This window comes from Paroedura picta, chromosome 2, assembly GCF_049243985.1.
Source record: "Paroedura picta isolate Pp20150507F chromosome 2, Ppicta_v3.0, whole genome shotgun sequence".
Lineage (NCBI taxonomy): Eukaryota > Metazoa > Chordata > Lepidosauria > Squamata > Gekkonidae > Paroedura > Paroedura picta.
In genome coordinates, this window is record NC_135370.1 from 168,433,752 (window position 1) to 168,449,523 (window position 15,772).

At 47.7% G+C, this 15,772-nt stretch overlaps 1 protein-coding gene across 4 annotated transcripts in view; it reads right to left on the reverse strand.

The window, feature by feature from the left end:
* Positions 1-15,772, reverse strand: part of CDC42BPB (CDC42 binding protein kinase beta) — a 151,987-nt gene that overhangs the window by 101,358 nt on the left and 34,857 nt on the right. The gene's annotated exons all lie outside the window — the stretch shown is intronic.

A 15,772-nucleotide genomic window follows, 5' to 3' on the forward strand; every position in this document is an offset into this window, starting at 1 on the left:
CCCCAGGCCTTCAGAACTATAATCCTGAAGTTAAGAGACAGGGAGAATCCATGCTTTATTTCAAAACAATGAGTAGACTATTTTATAAAGTAGCACTCTGAAACAATACTGGTACAGCCAACGACACAGCTTCAAAACTCCTGCAGCCAAAAACCGTGAGCTCACTTCAGGGATACTTTTCCAATATCACTTCTTCTGTCAGAGAGAGACGGGGAGTCTTCAGAACCAGCCCATTAAGAATTCGTAATGATGCTATTGGGTTTGTCTGCACTATACATCAAGCAAAGACTACGAAATGGCTGTCAGAAAAGTACTCTCAAACGCTGCAGAATATATAACATTTTCAGGTATTTGTTCCTCCGAAATACTCTTCCTGCTGTCTCACTACCACTACCATCGCCACCTTTCTTTTTCTATCTAGAATCCTAGAATCATAAAGTTGGAAAGGAACATACAGGCCATCTAGTCCAACCTCCTGCTCAACGCAGGATCAGCCCTAAGCATCCTAAAGCAAGGATGCTAAATCTGAGATGCTAAATCAGATCCTAAATCTGAGGGGGAAATGTCCAGGTTTCATCGACTGGAGATCTCTGAGCCAAATCCAGCCAGCCAGGCCCCAACCTCGGTTGCCAGAAGGGTGTGTAGAGGGAGAGAATCCAATAACAGCTGCAAAGGCATAATTTGCTGGGAGCCCAGAGGGGAGAGGTATGGGCCTAGCTACATTGCCTTCCATGCGCTCGTTAAAGGTAGCTTATGTCTAGGATCTTGCATTTCCACAAGATCTAAACCAGGGGTAGTCAAACTGCGGCCCTCCAGATGTCCATGAACTACAATTCCCATGAGCCCCTGCCAGCGAACACTAGCAGGGGCTCATAGGAAATGTAGTCTATGGACATCTGGAGGGCCGCAGTTTGACTACCCCTGATCTAAACTGTATTGAAAAACACAGCCGGCTTCACAAAATGCAGCCTGAAGGGGAGAACTGATAGTTTTCACTTAAAACATTAAAAAAATGGAATAGCCAGCTCCCCCCCCCACTTCCCCCTCCCAATAGTCTTAAAGGATGTGGTGCAATTTGATCCTGGGTGCGGCAAAGAAACCAGCAGCTCACCCAACAAGACCAGTGCGCTGTGTTTGTCCTGTCAAAGTCCTCTTTGCGGTTTTGCAGGCTGAAGAAGCAGCCGTCGCAACTCAGTGGACAAAAAGCCCGTCACAGCTGGAGAACGGACACGCGAGGCAATCAGGAGGCTAGAAGGAAGGCAGAAGCTGCTGAAGCTCAGTAAATAAGCTAGCCAGGTTTGAAAAGTGTGTCTCAAGTACAGACCACAGTTTCTACAACTGTGGCCTCTGGCCAGAGACTTTTCAGGGCTGGCAACTAATGCCCTAGGGCCCGGCAAGCGCTGCCTTACGAGCATGGAAACATGCTCACTGGATTAGCAGCCTGCAGCATAGTTCTTCAGGTGAAGGTGGTATGAGCGGCATGGTGCAATATGGCATGTTGTGCCTCTCCCTTGATCCCCTATATATCTTAAAATAATATTCATTTTAAAGCAAGGGAAAAAGGGCACTGGGGAAGAAAACGGTTGGCAGTATGCCTTCACCCTTTAAAAATCAGGGAGGAGACTATCCATCCTCAGGTGAGATAACGCTTGCCAGCTTGCTATTCCAGAATCTTATAGGCATTCCTGAGTTCCTACTAGCCCATGAACTTAATTTTAAAGCCCCTGACACTAGCCTTTGCACCAGGGATGTATATGGGAAAAATCTGGAGCAATGCAACCAGCATTCCCAGGTGGAAGGGGAAAAAGAGCTTTTATCATTAAAAAAAAAAGCAAAAACAGATATAAGTGGGGCTCCATGGACATTTCTTTGCTTCTCCCTTTACTAGTCAAACTGGGGCTCTCCAGATGTCCATGGACTACAATTCCTATGAGCCCCTGCCACTCATGGACATCTGCAAAAGCCCAGTTTGGCCACCCCTGCTCTAATACATGCTACTGTTGGCGATACCTGTCAGCAGAAGATGCCTTGAAAAGATGGGGTGGGTGGCTTGAACTCTTTCTACCTTCCCATATAAATACCAGCTAGCAAATTTTCAGATTCATTGTCTCATGCTAGGAAGGGGACAGTTACACCCTCTGGCCAGGATCACTATGACTAATAATAAACTGGCTGGTTCCCATGCCAGTCACAAGAGCAGCGCTACTGGCTGTCCAGTGATGAGCCAGGGCTTTCTACATACTCTGAGGACTATTGAGTAGGGTTGTGTGCCATGGTGTCCGAATCGGCCGTTCCAGGCGGATTCGGACGCTGCCACACATAACCCTACCGGAAAATGTCCGGAGTCAGTTATGTGCTGAGCGGGAGGGGGAAGAATCAGGCAACTCCAAAGTGCTTATGTAATCCTTTAAGGAGAGATTTCAAATTGTTCCCTTCCCATAGCTTTTTTTTTTTGACACATCTTTCTGCAACAAAGCCAATGTACACATGCATGATGAGGGAAAAAAAAGAGATTTCTTATAAATGGTTGGAAACCTAATTGAGTATACTTCCAGGCAGGTAGCCGTGTTTAGGTTGCTGCAGCAAAAATATGCAAGAGCTTTGTGGCATCTTAATAGTCTTCAAAAGCTTACGCAAGAATAAAATGTTAAGCCTCAAGGTGCCACAAGACTCCAACAGAATCGAAGGAATTCTTATATGAAATATAAATTATATGAAATATATGAATTACATATGAAGGAATTCTTATACACAAAGAGCCAGGTTGGTGTAGTGGTTAGGAGTGTGTCTAGGGAAAGAGGGCGGGAGCTGGAGAGGGAGGGCCAATCAGGGTGCGGCCAGTTTTGCTGGCCACACCCTAGAATCATAGAATCATAGAGTTGTAAGGGGCCATACAGGCCATCTAGTCCAACCCCCTGCTCAACGCAGGATTAGCCCTAAGCATCCTAAAGCATCCAAGAAAAGTGTGTATCCAACCTTTGCTTGAAGACTTCCAGTGAGGGGGAGCTCACCACCTCCTGCCCTCCTCCAAGTGACAACCTTTCAAATACTTAAAGAGGGCTATCATGTCCCCTCTCAACCTCCTTTTCTCCAGGCTGAACATTCCCAAGTCCCTCAACCTATCTTCATAGGGCTTGGTCCCTTGGCCCCAGATCATCTTCGTCGCTCTCCTCTGTACCCTTTCAATTTTATCCACGTCCTTCTTGAAGTGAGGCCTCCAGAACTGCACACAGTACTCCAGGTGTGGTCTGACCAGTGCCGTATACAATGGGACTATGACATCTTGTTGGCCCTGTTCCATCTCGGACAGCCAGGGCACTCTCCACCCCCAGGGCTGTTTCACAAATATTAAGGGGAACAATGGATAAGGATGGCTTCAACATAGTAATTCATGGAGAGGGAGAGTTAAAAGACTGGGGGGGGGGGTAAGGATGGCTGAGCTTTGCTGCACCTAGAATGGCCAAAGTGCTATTATGGAGAATATAAGAACAAGAGGGGGCTGACCAAAAAACCATAGAGACCAAAACAAACAATGTTGCTACTGTCTTTTTTGCAAGAAAGGGACAGGATGAAAAGCAGTAGATGGTGCCTCTTGAGGCAGGAAGAACAGTATGGGTCTGAGGGAAAATGCCCTGAGGATGATAACAGCAGAAAGAGGCCGGGGGTCACATGCAGCCCATGGGCCTCAGGTTGGGGATGCCAGAGGAACACTTAAGTAAGTGAAATCCATTATCCATTATGACAACATAATTTTAAATGCTCAGACCCTTTTGTGAACTGTGAGGGCATTACTTGACTCAGGTTAATTATAGCTTAAGTACATACTCTTACGATGGATCCGTGTTCAACATTTGAAAACACATTAATGTACCTCAAGATAGGCAACAAAAATGTGTTTGCACCCACTTGCTACATCCTAGTCACTTTCCCCCAACGTAAAAAGAGAGTCTTCACTGAAATAAATCTTTTATAAAAAAATGAGTTGGCAGTCAGAATTGAAAATCTAGTGTGGGAACACGTTCAGATTTTTAAAAAACTGAAATGGCTCTGCTGTAAAAGAACCTAATGCTTTGGAAGCAGATAAGAAAGCTGAACAGATATTGAAGCAGTAGATTAATACTGAGAATACCACTCGAAGTTATGTGTGATTTCTAGGGGCGGAAATATATTCTGCTTTCAGAGGCCAAATAAACAAAATGCTGCTTTATGCTTTGATTTCTACTGTTACTTCTTGAGACCCGACTAGACTCTCCTGATACTTATTGGCCAAGGCTCTTGTTTACATAACATTTTTGAACACCTTTCTCTTTAGGACTGTGAAATAGCAGCATACATATTATGTTAGACCAGGGGCCAAGCCCGTTGCATTCAGGAATACAACAGGTGCTAGATTAGGGGGGTGGGAGAACTCTGCGGACGGCCTCCCCCTTCCCCTAGGACCTGGAAAGGCTGCAGGTAACTGTTAGGGAACTCACCAGTAGAGGAGCTCTCACACGACAGGAATCTGCAGCCTCCAAGCCTCAGAGGGAAGTGGAAAGAGAAGGGGGTTGTCAGTGGTGGGGGACAGGAGGTGATTGGCTGGCCGCTAGACACAGGCAAGCCAGTTGGAGGAGGAGGCACTCAGGGTGGGACAGCCGCCCTGAGTGGGTGTTAAACGCTGAGTAGCACTTAAGACACACTCCTCCTCCTCCAAGGCCTTACCAAAAATATCAACTGGAACAGACTAGATGGTCATACAGAACCTTAGGGGTCTTGTCTTCTCCAGTGCATCCAAATAAAATGGAAAAGTTGACACGTAATATTTCTTAATATATCCCACGAAGACAAAGAACAAATATCCGTAAGTCCAACCCAAACCCTCTTGAAGATATGCAGGATATTTCATCAAGTAACCCCTGCAAATTTAATCTGGGTCTACACATGCAGGAGAACAGATCATAGAAGAATAAGGTCCAAGGCATACAACAGATTGCACTAGGACCAAGTAGAGGACAACAGTTTAACATTTAAATTAACCATTTTTATTATTTTTATTATTTTTTATTATTTTATTATTATTAACAATGATTATATAAAACATGCTTTGATGCCTCTGTTTAGGCTGATCGGAGCTAAGAAAAAAATTACATTCATTGTATAACAGTCTTACTCTGTAAAGGTGATCAGTCACCAAATATTTGTTTGTGTCAAATACCATCAAATTGCTTCTGACTCAGAACAACACTATAAAATAATGTCCTCCGAAACATCCTATTGTTAACAGCCTTGCTCAGGTCTTGTAAACCGAGAGCTATGGCTTTCTTTATTGAGTCAATCCATCTCATATTCGGTCTTCCTCTTTTCCTGCTACTTTCAATTTTCCCAAGCATTATGGTCTTTTCCACTGAGTCCTGTCTTCTCAAAATGTGACAAAAGCTTTGTAGCCTCAGTTTAGTCATTTTAGCTTCTAGGGAGAGTTCAAATAGTTATTACTCAGGTAACGTCAGCTTTTTTTTTACATAACTTTTATGTATCTGCAAAAACGTACTGGACAAAAGCTGTAGCTACTAGGTTGGATATAAAGATAATTTTCTCCCCTAGTGTTTTTTGTGAGGGTCCCATCTCCCAGGGACACATTTTTGGGAGGTCAATGAGTTGTGTTGGGTGGACAGTTAGTCAAGTGTGGCTGCTAGCACTTCAGCTCCAGCCTACTATCTCATTACAGAATCAAGACTTGCCAGAGATTAAGTTGCATATACTGCAAACAGTATAATTTAGTACTGAATCTTCCTGAACCTGATAACAATTCAAATCAAATTTGAGTTGGATCCAGCACAAAGTTTCCCCTATTATTATTATTATTATTATTATTATTATTATTATTATTACTATTTCCTCAATTTATTACCCGCCACTCCCAAGTGGCTCATGGCACGTTACAGAGGTCTGAATAAGAGGGGGGCAGATGGAACCCGTAGCCACCATGTGCGTTGCTCTATCCTGAAAAGGGGGCCATACAGATCTTCCTTGTCGCAATGGCGTCAACCATGGACCTGGTGGGAGAGCTCGGTTTTGCAGGCCCTGCAGAACACCGGAAGCTCCCAGAGGGCCCACAGCTCCTCTTGGAGCTCATTCCACAAGGTAGGGGCCAGGACCGAAAAGGCCCTGGCCCTGGTGGAGGAAGGCAGGCTTCTCTGGAGCCGGGAATAACTAACAAATTAGTACCCACACAGTGTAAAGCCCTGGGGGGGGGGGCTGCACCGAGCAACAGGTGGTCCTCTAGTACAAGAAAAAAAAAACACAAGAAAAAGACCACAGTAGCCATTTGTACTACAGCACTGTTATTATATTCCCACTTGCGTTTCCACTTCCACAAGATGCTGTGAAATTTCTGGGCATTATGTAATATATACTAGAAATATAGCCCATTGCACTTTTAAATGCAATGGGCGCTATGAGCGGGCTGGAATGGGCTGTGGCAGGGGGGCCCTCTCCCCCGCCCCCCTCCCGCCCCAGCCTCCCTGCTTCACGGCAGAGGAAGGAGCTCTCTCCCCCCGCAGTCTGGGGCAGTTTGGGGCTCAGGGGGCCAATCGGGAGCTGCGCATAGGGCTGACAATCAAGGGGGGGGGCCAATCGGGAGGCGCGTGATTGTCAGTTCTGAGCCAAGGGCTCCTTTCTGAGTTCTGAGCCAAGGGCTCCTCTGAGCCAATGGGCTCGTTTCCTCATTCCGTGCTAGGCCCACCCCAACCCCCCCTTACTGCTTTATTTATACCGCTCCCAGAGCAGTGTAAAGATAGGGAGGAAATTATTGGGTGTTGTACGAGCTCTTATACAAGAGGAACTGTGCCATGTCCATTTATGTTTCCATTTGCACAACACTGCATCCAAGCCAATAAATATAATGAGCCAATTACAATGGTTCCTCAAAGTATGCTTATGAGTGAACTGGGTCAAGACCAGCCAAATACATTTGTTTTACATGTGGCAACCTTTTTGTACCTTTGGTAGTAACTTAAGATGAGACAATCACACAAGCTCATGTTTTATTTTTGCAATGTATTATTATAATATATCTGCATCAGTATGTAAGACATGCCATTCTCTTTTGTATAATTACACAATCTATTTTTTTTTTTACATCCTCCGTGCAGAAAAACAGCACAGCAGAGAACTGGACGTTCTTCTCACGATGTGTCAGTTTTCAGTCTGCAATTTTATTTTATTTTTTTTAAGGCAAAGTAGCATTTTGGAAGGCAAACCTGCAGTCTTGTGGTACAGGCCATCCTATCTCCCCTGGACTCTGCCACTTCATACTGTGCAGACCCTCCCTCAGGCCAAGCAGATGAGGTTTTTGAACACACAACTTCAAACTGTATGTGAGGGGATTGCATGACAAAATGCCCCTCCAAGTACAGAGAAAATTAGGTATCAGGGAGAAGAGGGCAATCTGATTTTCTTTTCAGTGTGCTTTTTTATCCCACGAGCCTAGGCAGAACTGAACCATACATTCCTCCAAAGCAACCTTGAGATAATAGAGTCAAGGAACAGATTTACCATCTCATTTGCAGTTGGTAGGTTCAGTGCAAAGCACCACACAGAAACCTGGAATAAGCAAGCCAATTCAAGCACTAGCAATGTGCAGTTGCTGGAATTATCACTTTACAAACCACTTTATCTGCTCAATGGCTATGTTCATGGGCTTTTATGTTAAAATGAGAAAGAATCTCAATCTGATGTGTTGGAAAACCAGACTCACGTAAAAAAAATATATTCTAATATATCCAGAGGCATAAGTTCCCAAGCATAAGTAGATGCTGTAACTCCTTTGGCAAGAAGCCACAGAGACTGGTATGTGTGTCCGTGTATACATATGTGTGAAGTGCTGTCAAATATGACCTTGTATGATTTTCAGGGAAAACATGTTCAGAGGTGGTTTGCCATTGCCTTCCCCTGCATAGCGACCCTGGAATTCTATAGTGGTCTCCCATATATATATTAATCAAGGCCAACCCTGCTTAGCTCCAGAGATCTGTCAAGATCAGGCTAGCGTAAGCCACCCAGGTCAGGGCAAAAAAACCCATAACATATGTCAACTGATTCCATACAAGCATGGGGAAGGGATGGACAATTCTTTCTTCCAGTAGTAGGCCCTTGGTCCTTCTAGTGTGCTATTGTGCAAGAACCATGCAGAACAAACCCAACTGTGCACCTACATAAAACATTTCTCAAGTGTCTTAAAATATTCCATGAAAGTGATGAAAACACACAAACACAAATGAAACATAACAAGTAAAGGCAAAGAACTGGGGCTCAGTGGAAAATGACCATTGAATACCTACCGTGAAGGGTCCTTCTCTCCTGGGGTATAAGAGGACATCTTGCTGGGTGAGATTCCACCGTCGGATCAAGGGAGGCAGGAACTTCACAGTTTTTCTTCCGGTCCCTAGGTGGCCTCACCCGGCCTCTTCAGTTCGCCCACTGCCATAGCTGATCGCAGGCACTCATTTAACTATAACATATAACCTAGGAACCTCTTAGTAGAAGAAGAACGAAAGACATGTCACAGTGAACAAAATGAAAACAGCACATTATGACATATCAAGACACATGCGGAAAACTCTGCTCTGAGTTAACTTCCCAATGCCTTACGGCCAGATAGCCTTTTTTGCTTGACGATGGCAGGGAGGGATCAAGATGTCCTCTTATACCCCAGGAGAGAAGGACCCTTCACGGTAGGTATTCAATGGTCATTCTCCTCCTGGGGCGAGGACATCTTGCTGGGACCTCCCATAGCAGTCCGCAGAATTTAGGGTGGGCCATCGTCATCTATGTTGATTACATTTTGCAGCACTCTTCGCCCAAATGCCGCTTCGTCTGAACTGTAAGCATCTATTTTGTAATGGCGAATGAATGTTGAGGCGTTAGCCCATGTTGCTGCTCTGCATATTTCAAGAATCGATGCTCTGCCAAACAAGGCCGCTGACGTTGCTGTGCTCCGTACTGAGTGAGCTGTAATACCCCGTGGCGGGGTCAACTTCTGAGCCACATACGCTTCTGCAATTGCCGCTCTAAGGCAACTACCAATAGCTCTGCTGGATAGCTTCGAACCCTGGTTTGGAGCTGCAATTGACACGAATAATGAGTCGGACTTCCTAATATTTTCCGTTCTGATAATATAGGCCTTTAAGGCTCGCCGCACGTCTAAGGTGTGCCACGTTATCTCTTTGGGATGAACCGGGTTCGGACAAAAGGACGGTAGGATTAGGTCTTGACCAAGATGGAAACTGGATAGCACCTTTGGCTTGAAGGTCGGATCCGTTCTTAGAACCACTTTATCTTTATGAAAAATACAGAGTTCCTTTCTGACCGATAGAGCTGCCAGCTCTGATATTCTTCTGGCCGATGTCACTGCCGTTAAGAAGATCGTCTTCATTCTGAGGTGTTTTAAGGATATGTCCATTATGGGTTCGAATGGATGTTTGGTCATTCCCGTTAGGACTTTATTCAGGTTCCAAGTGGGGAACCTATGGGAAACTGGGCCCTGGATTTGGGTGGCTCCTTTTAGGAAGCGGATAATATGAGGATGCTTGGAAATAGTTTTTCCTTTAAAGTTTGGAAGGACGGATACTAATGCTGCTAACTGTCGGCGCAGGGTGGCTACCCTCAGTCGCTTTGCCATACCATCTTGTAGGAACTGTAGTACATCTCGCAGCGTTGGAGTCAGGTGATTCACCTTCTTCCTTTTGCACCAGCGAACGAACGCCTTCCAAGAGGCATTGTAGATCCTATTGGTGGACTGGCGTCTCGATGCCATAATCGTTTCGACTACTTCTGTACTGTAGCCTTCAGTTAAGAGATGGCCCCGCTCAACCTCCAGGCGGTCAGTTGAAGCCATTCCGGGTCCGGATGCCAAATTGGTCCTTGTTGGAGCATGTCCGGCTGCACTGGTATCAGCAGAGGCTCCCTTACCGACATGCGCACTAGGGTCGAAAACCACGGTCGACGAGGCCATCTGGGAGCTATCAGTATCACCTCCGCCCTGAGCTCCTTGACTCTTGCCAGCAGGCGTGTTATTATCGGGAATGGGGGGAAGGCGTACAGCAGACCTTCCGGCCACTGGGCCAACAGGGCATCTGTGTTTTCCGCTGAGGGGTGGAAGTACCTGGAGAAAAATCTGGGCATCTGGCTGTTCTCCGCTGTCGCGAATAGGTCCAGCCTTGGTTGGCCTAGGACTGATGTCACCCAAGTGAAGATTTGCGGTTTCAGCCGCCACTCGGCTGTGGACACCGTCGCTCTGCTTAGCCAGTCTGCTTGGACGTTTTCTTTTCCTTTTATGTATTCTGCTCGTATTGAGGACAGATTGGCTTCCGCCCAGGCCAGGGTCTGCATGGCTTCCCTGTGAAGGTTTGAGGACTTGGACCCTCCTTGGTTGTTCAGGTAGGCTTTGGTTGCTATGTTGTCCGTTCTGACCAACACGTGAGTGTGCTTTAGTTGACAACTGAAGTGATGTAACGCTCTGCGCACCGCCTTCATTTCCAGGATGTTTATTGGGAGTTTCGACTCCTCTGAGGACCATCTTCCTTGGGCTGATTGGGTGTTTAGCGTGGCTCCCCAGCCTCTCAGACTTGCGTCCGTGAACAGTTGTTTTTCCTTCCTGGGACCGAATAGCTTTCCTTTGGACAGGTTGGCGTTGTCGGTCCACCAGGTTAGACTGGTTTTGACGTCTATTGGTACCTTCACCTTCTTGTCCAGTTTTATTGATATTTGGTGTTGGAATGGGCGTAATAAGCCCTGGAGTCGGCGGGAATGTAGTCTTCCCCATTGTACCGTGGGGAGGTTCGATACTAAGACGCCCATCATGCTTGCTAGCGTCATCAGCGGTGACGTTCTCCCCTTTATTATCTGATTTGCCAATCTCTTGGTCTTTTGTATTTTTTCTTCTATCATGAAGAGCCTGGACGCTACCGTGTCTATTTGCACTCCCAGGTGTTGAAGGGACTGGGACGGAGTCAGGGAACTTTTTTGGAGATTCACGATGAATCCAAAGTCTTGAAGGATTTGCATCGCGATAGTGGTGTGGCTGACCGCTTGTTGACGGGACTGGGCTCTCAGCAACACGTCGTCTAAATACGGATGCAGGTGAATTCCCTGCTTTCGCAGGTAGGCCACCGGTGCGATTAACAGCTTTGAGAAAACTCTGGGTGCGGTCGAGAGTCCAAATGGTAAAGCTTTGTATTGGTAATGATTCCGGCCCACGCAGAACCTGAGGAATTTCCTGTGACCATGTCGGATCGGGACATGCAGGTACGCTTCTGTGAGGTCTAGAGATGTGAGGTACTCTCCTCTTTGTATCGCCTCTGTGATGGATTTGAGTGTTTCCATCCTGAAATGACAAGGTTTTATGAAGCGATTTAGAAATTTTAGGTCTAGGATTGCTCGCCAATCCCCGTTGGATTTTGGTACTGTGAAAAACACCGAGTAGACCCCCGTCCTTTCCTCTCCGTGAGGTACGGGTTCTATTGCTTCGATGTCTATCAGGTGTTGTATGGCGGCTTGGGTTCTCTCTAGCTTTTGTTTGGATTTTGGGTGGGGCGACTGTAGGAAGTGGTTTGGCGGGATTTTTCGGAATTCGATAGCGTAGCCCTTTTCTATAATTTCCAACGACCAGCTGTCCGCTTGGTATCTTGTCCACTGTTCCAAGAATCGGGCTAGCCTTCCTCCTACTGGGGCGACGGAGTCACGCCTTGTGAGGCTTCCCGTCTCTTTCCTGTTTTGGAGGATGGTGTCATCTCTGGAATCTGTTGGGGTAGCTACCCCTGAAGGATTGCCTGTTGCTGGGCCAGCCAGACCTCCTTTCCTGTCTCTGTCTGCCGTATGCACCAAAGGAACGAAAGGAGTTACCTGTAAGTTGGGAGAACCGCCTATCTGTTCTCCTCAGGTTTCGTGGCATTACTCTCTTTTTATCACGTGTCTCCACGAGGACCTTATCCAAGGACTCCCCGAAGAGCTTGGATCCATGAAATGGATACGCCGTGACGATTGACTTTGCTTTGGTGTCCGCCTGCCATGCTCTCAGCCACAGTGTTCTCCGTGCTGCTGCCGTGGTGGCCATGGCTCTGGCGTTGAATATAGATGCATCTAGGGTGGCATCTGCTGAAAAACAGGCCGCTTTTAGCACTCTATTCATTCCTTCTGCCACTCTCTTATCTGGGTCTGGTAGTAGCTGGATCAGCTTCTTTACCCACATGATTGTGGCCCTTGACACAATTGATGCGATAGAGGACGCTCTTATAGACATAGCTAAGGTTTCATGGGTTTTACGTAAGGCAAAATCCGCTTTTTTATCCATTACATCCCGCACAGCTCCCTGGCCATCTTCCGAGAGAAGACCGTAGGATTGCAGCCCTACTACCGGGGCATCCACAATTGGTGTTCTTAGAATTTCTTCTGCATAATCGGGCATCGTGTACAGCTTTTTTGCATACGCTGGCAACTGTCTGTTTGCCATGGGCTTTTCCCATTCTGCTCTAAATTTTTTCTCGAAAAATACTGGTAGGGGAAAATTTCTAGGGACATCCTCCTCTGGGGGAAAGTATTCTTTGTTGCCATAAGGCCTTCTGGGATCCTGATCCTCAGGATCCTCTGTTCCCTGTTTCCATTTTAAGTCTAATGCATTAAGGCATTTTGATAGAAGATACTGATAATCTTCTGGTTTAAAAAATCTTTTGGAAACCTCAGGTAATTCCATAATCTCAATCACTTCTTCATCAGATAAAAATTCCCCATCTTCCTTAACAGAGGATTCATCTGCTGTGGAAGGATAATCCCCCCTTTCAGGGCTCCAATGGGGTCTTTTGCGCGCTGCCTTTGTGGGCCAGGAAGGTCTATGCTCGGGCAGATCCCCATATTCCTCCCTCTCTGAGTCAGGGGAAGCCTGTCTGTGATATCTGTGCCCCTCAGGACCTTTTTCCCTTTTTTCTAGCTGTGCTTGTACCACCTCAGAAATACAGGCAATAAGTTCTTTTGATAAAAAATGTTGCCCACTGGGCCTTACTGTATCCCTGGATTGACTCTCCTCTCCGTCCATCTCGGCTCCGGTCTCCTCGCGAGCAAGCGTGGACCGGGCCGCAGCTGCGGAGCTTCCCGCCCGATTTTCACCAAAATGGCCGCCGCGCGTCTTCTCCTTGCTTTTTTCCCGCGCTTCTGTCTTCTTGCGGCGTTTTGCCGCTTGGCGGTTTGGCTCCGCGGTGGCTGGGTTAGGGACGGCCTGCGGCGCGCCCTCCAGCATCTTGTGCTCCTGCTCTGTTGGCTCCATCGGTGCCTCCAGTTCTCCGTCGGACAGGAGGTCGTCTGCCATGGCACAGAGCGGAGCCGGCAAAGGGGCTTTGCAGGGAGGTTTGCCTTTTGCGGCTTTCTCCAGAGCCGAGCCTCGAAGGGGCTTTGCAGGGAGGTTTGCCTTTGCGGCTTTCTCCAGCGCCGAGCCTCAAAGGGGCTTTGCAGGGAGGTTTGCCTTTAACGGCTTTCTCCAGAGCCGAGCCTTCAACAAGGAAGGGGGGGGGGAGGAAGGATTTTCTCCCTTCTTTTTTTTTTTTTTTTTTGAAGAGGAGAGACAAACGAAGACTAACAACACAAAGGTATTCTCCACAAAGGGTAAGTAGATCAGATTGAAGTAGATAGAAGAAGAATAGACTGAATTCAATTCGGGATCTCTCAGCTCAACTGCTCTCCCTCCTAGGCAGAAACCGAACTGAAGAGGCCGGGTGAGGCCACCTAGGGACCGGAAGAAGAACTGTGAAGTTCCTGCCTCCCTTGATCCGACGGTGGAATCTCACCCAGCAAGATGTCCTCGCCCCAGGAGGAGAATCATCTGCTTTGCATGGGAAAAGTCTCAGATCCCCGGCATCTCCAGTTAAAAGGACCAGGGAGTAGGAGATGTGAAAAGAACTCTCAAGAGTGAAGAACAAAAGCTCACACTACTGCATTCCCTGCTAAGCACGAGAAAAACTGCCACTGGTGGGGGGTTCAAACAGAGGAACCGCCCACCAATAAAGTATCAGTATTCCAACAGAGAAAGTAGTTTTAGTCCTGCCACCCTAGCAACAGCAGTGAGTGTAACAGCACTATCCATCAAGGATGGAGTCCTAGAACTATCCATCAAGGATGGAGTCCTAGGGGAGAAGAGGACCTCAACATAAAAGGACCTCTCTAGTGCACACTACCATACTTTGGACACTGGAGCCACACAAATCAGGGCCCCACATATGACCTTAGAAAAGACAAATCTTCTGGTATTATAGATAGTAATCAGCACTTTTAGATTATGCCTTGAAGCAGTGGTCCCCAACCTGCGGGCCGCGGCCCGGCGCCGGGCCGCAAAGGCCATGGCGCCGGGCCGCGGCTCCCTCTCCCCGCCCCCCCCCACCCACCCCCGCAGTAAAAAACTTCCCAGGCCGCAAGCCTGCGGCCCGGGAAGCTACTTACTGCGGGAGGGAGGGGAGAAGGAATCAGGGCCGGGCCGCGCCCGTGCAGGCCGCGCCCTCTCGGCCCGATCCACGGGCGCGGCCCGCGGGTGTGGCCCAATCCGCGGGCGCGGCCGGGCGCGGCTCGCGGGTGCGGCCGCTGGGCGCGGCTCGCGGGTGCGGCCGGCGGGCGCGGCCGGGCGCGGCCCGATCCGCGGGCGCGGCCCGATCCGCGGGCGTGGCCGCGGGCGCGGCCGAAGCGTGGGCGTGGCCCGCGCGGGCGCGGTCCCTGCGGGCGCGGCCCAATGCCCTGCCGGTCCCCAGCCTAAAAAAGGTTGGGGACCACTGCCTTGAAGCATACCAGCAGCCACTGAAGACCTTTCAAAACAAGCAAGATAGAGTTCCTGTAACTCTCACCAGTAATCGGCCTTGCTGCCATGTTTCAGACTAACTGAAGCTTCTCGGTTGAAAGTGCCAACAAGTCACAGTTGACTTTCAGCGACTCCATGGGTTTTCTAGGTACATTATAGCAACCCCATGGAATTTCTAGGTACAAGGTGAAGGTTCCATTGGATAATTACCATGAAGGGCCTTCTCCATTGAGGAAAGGAGAATTCACTTAGGGAGATAGAAACTGTTTTTCTTCTTTCTGTCTTCTGGGTGGGAGACACTCTCCATTCAGTTTAGGTAATTCCACAACCTGTAATCTAAGGTAAAGGTAATGGTATCCCATGTGCAAGCACCGGGTCATTTCTGACCCTTGAGGTGACACCCTCTAGTGTTTTCATGGCAGACTCAATACGGGGTGGTTTGCCAGTGCCTTCCCCAGTCATTACCATTTATGCCCCAGCAAGCTGGGTACTCATTTTACTGATCTCGGAAGGATGGAAGGCTGAGCCAACCTTGAGCCAGCTGCTGGGATTGAACTCCCAGCCTCATGGGCAGAGCTTTTAGACAGCGTGTCTACTGCCTTACCACTCTGCGCCACAAGAGGCTCTACCCGTAATCTAGTCTAGAACTATTAAAAAAAACTGTATAGAACAGATAACAAACTACTTTACCTTAAACAAAGCAGAATGTAGAACAGTGAGGACAGGAAGAAAGATGGATAAACTGAAAAAGTAACAGACTGATAGTTCTAATAGTTAACTTGGAGGGACAAGATGCCCTCCTTTCCTCAAAGGACAAGGACCCTTCATGGTAAGTATCCAATAGCTGTTCTCTGTCATAACCGGAACTTCCAGATCACCATCTGATAGAAATCTGTCCTCATTTGCTAGTTTCTGCATGGCTTGAGCACCCAAGCAGGAATGCCATGCAAGCCTCAACAGAAG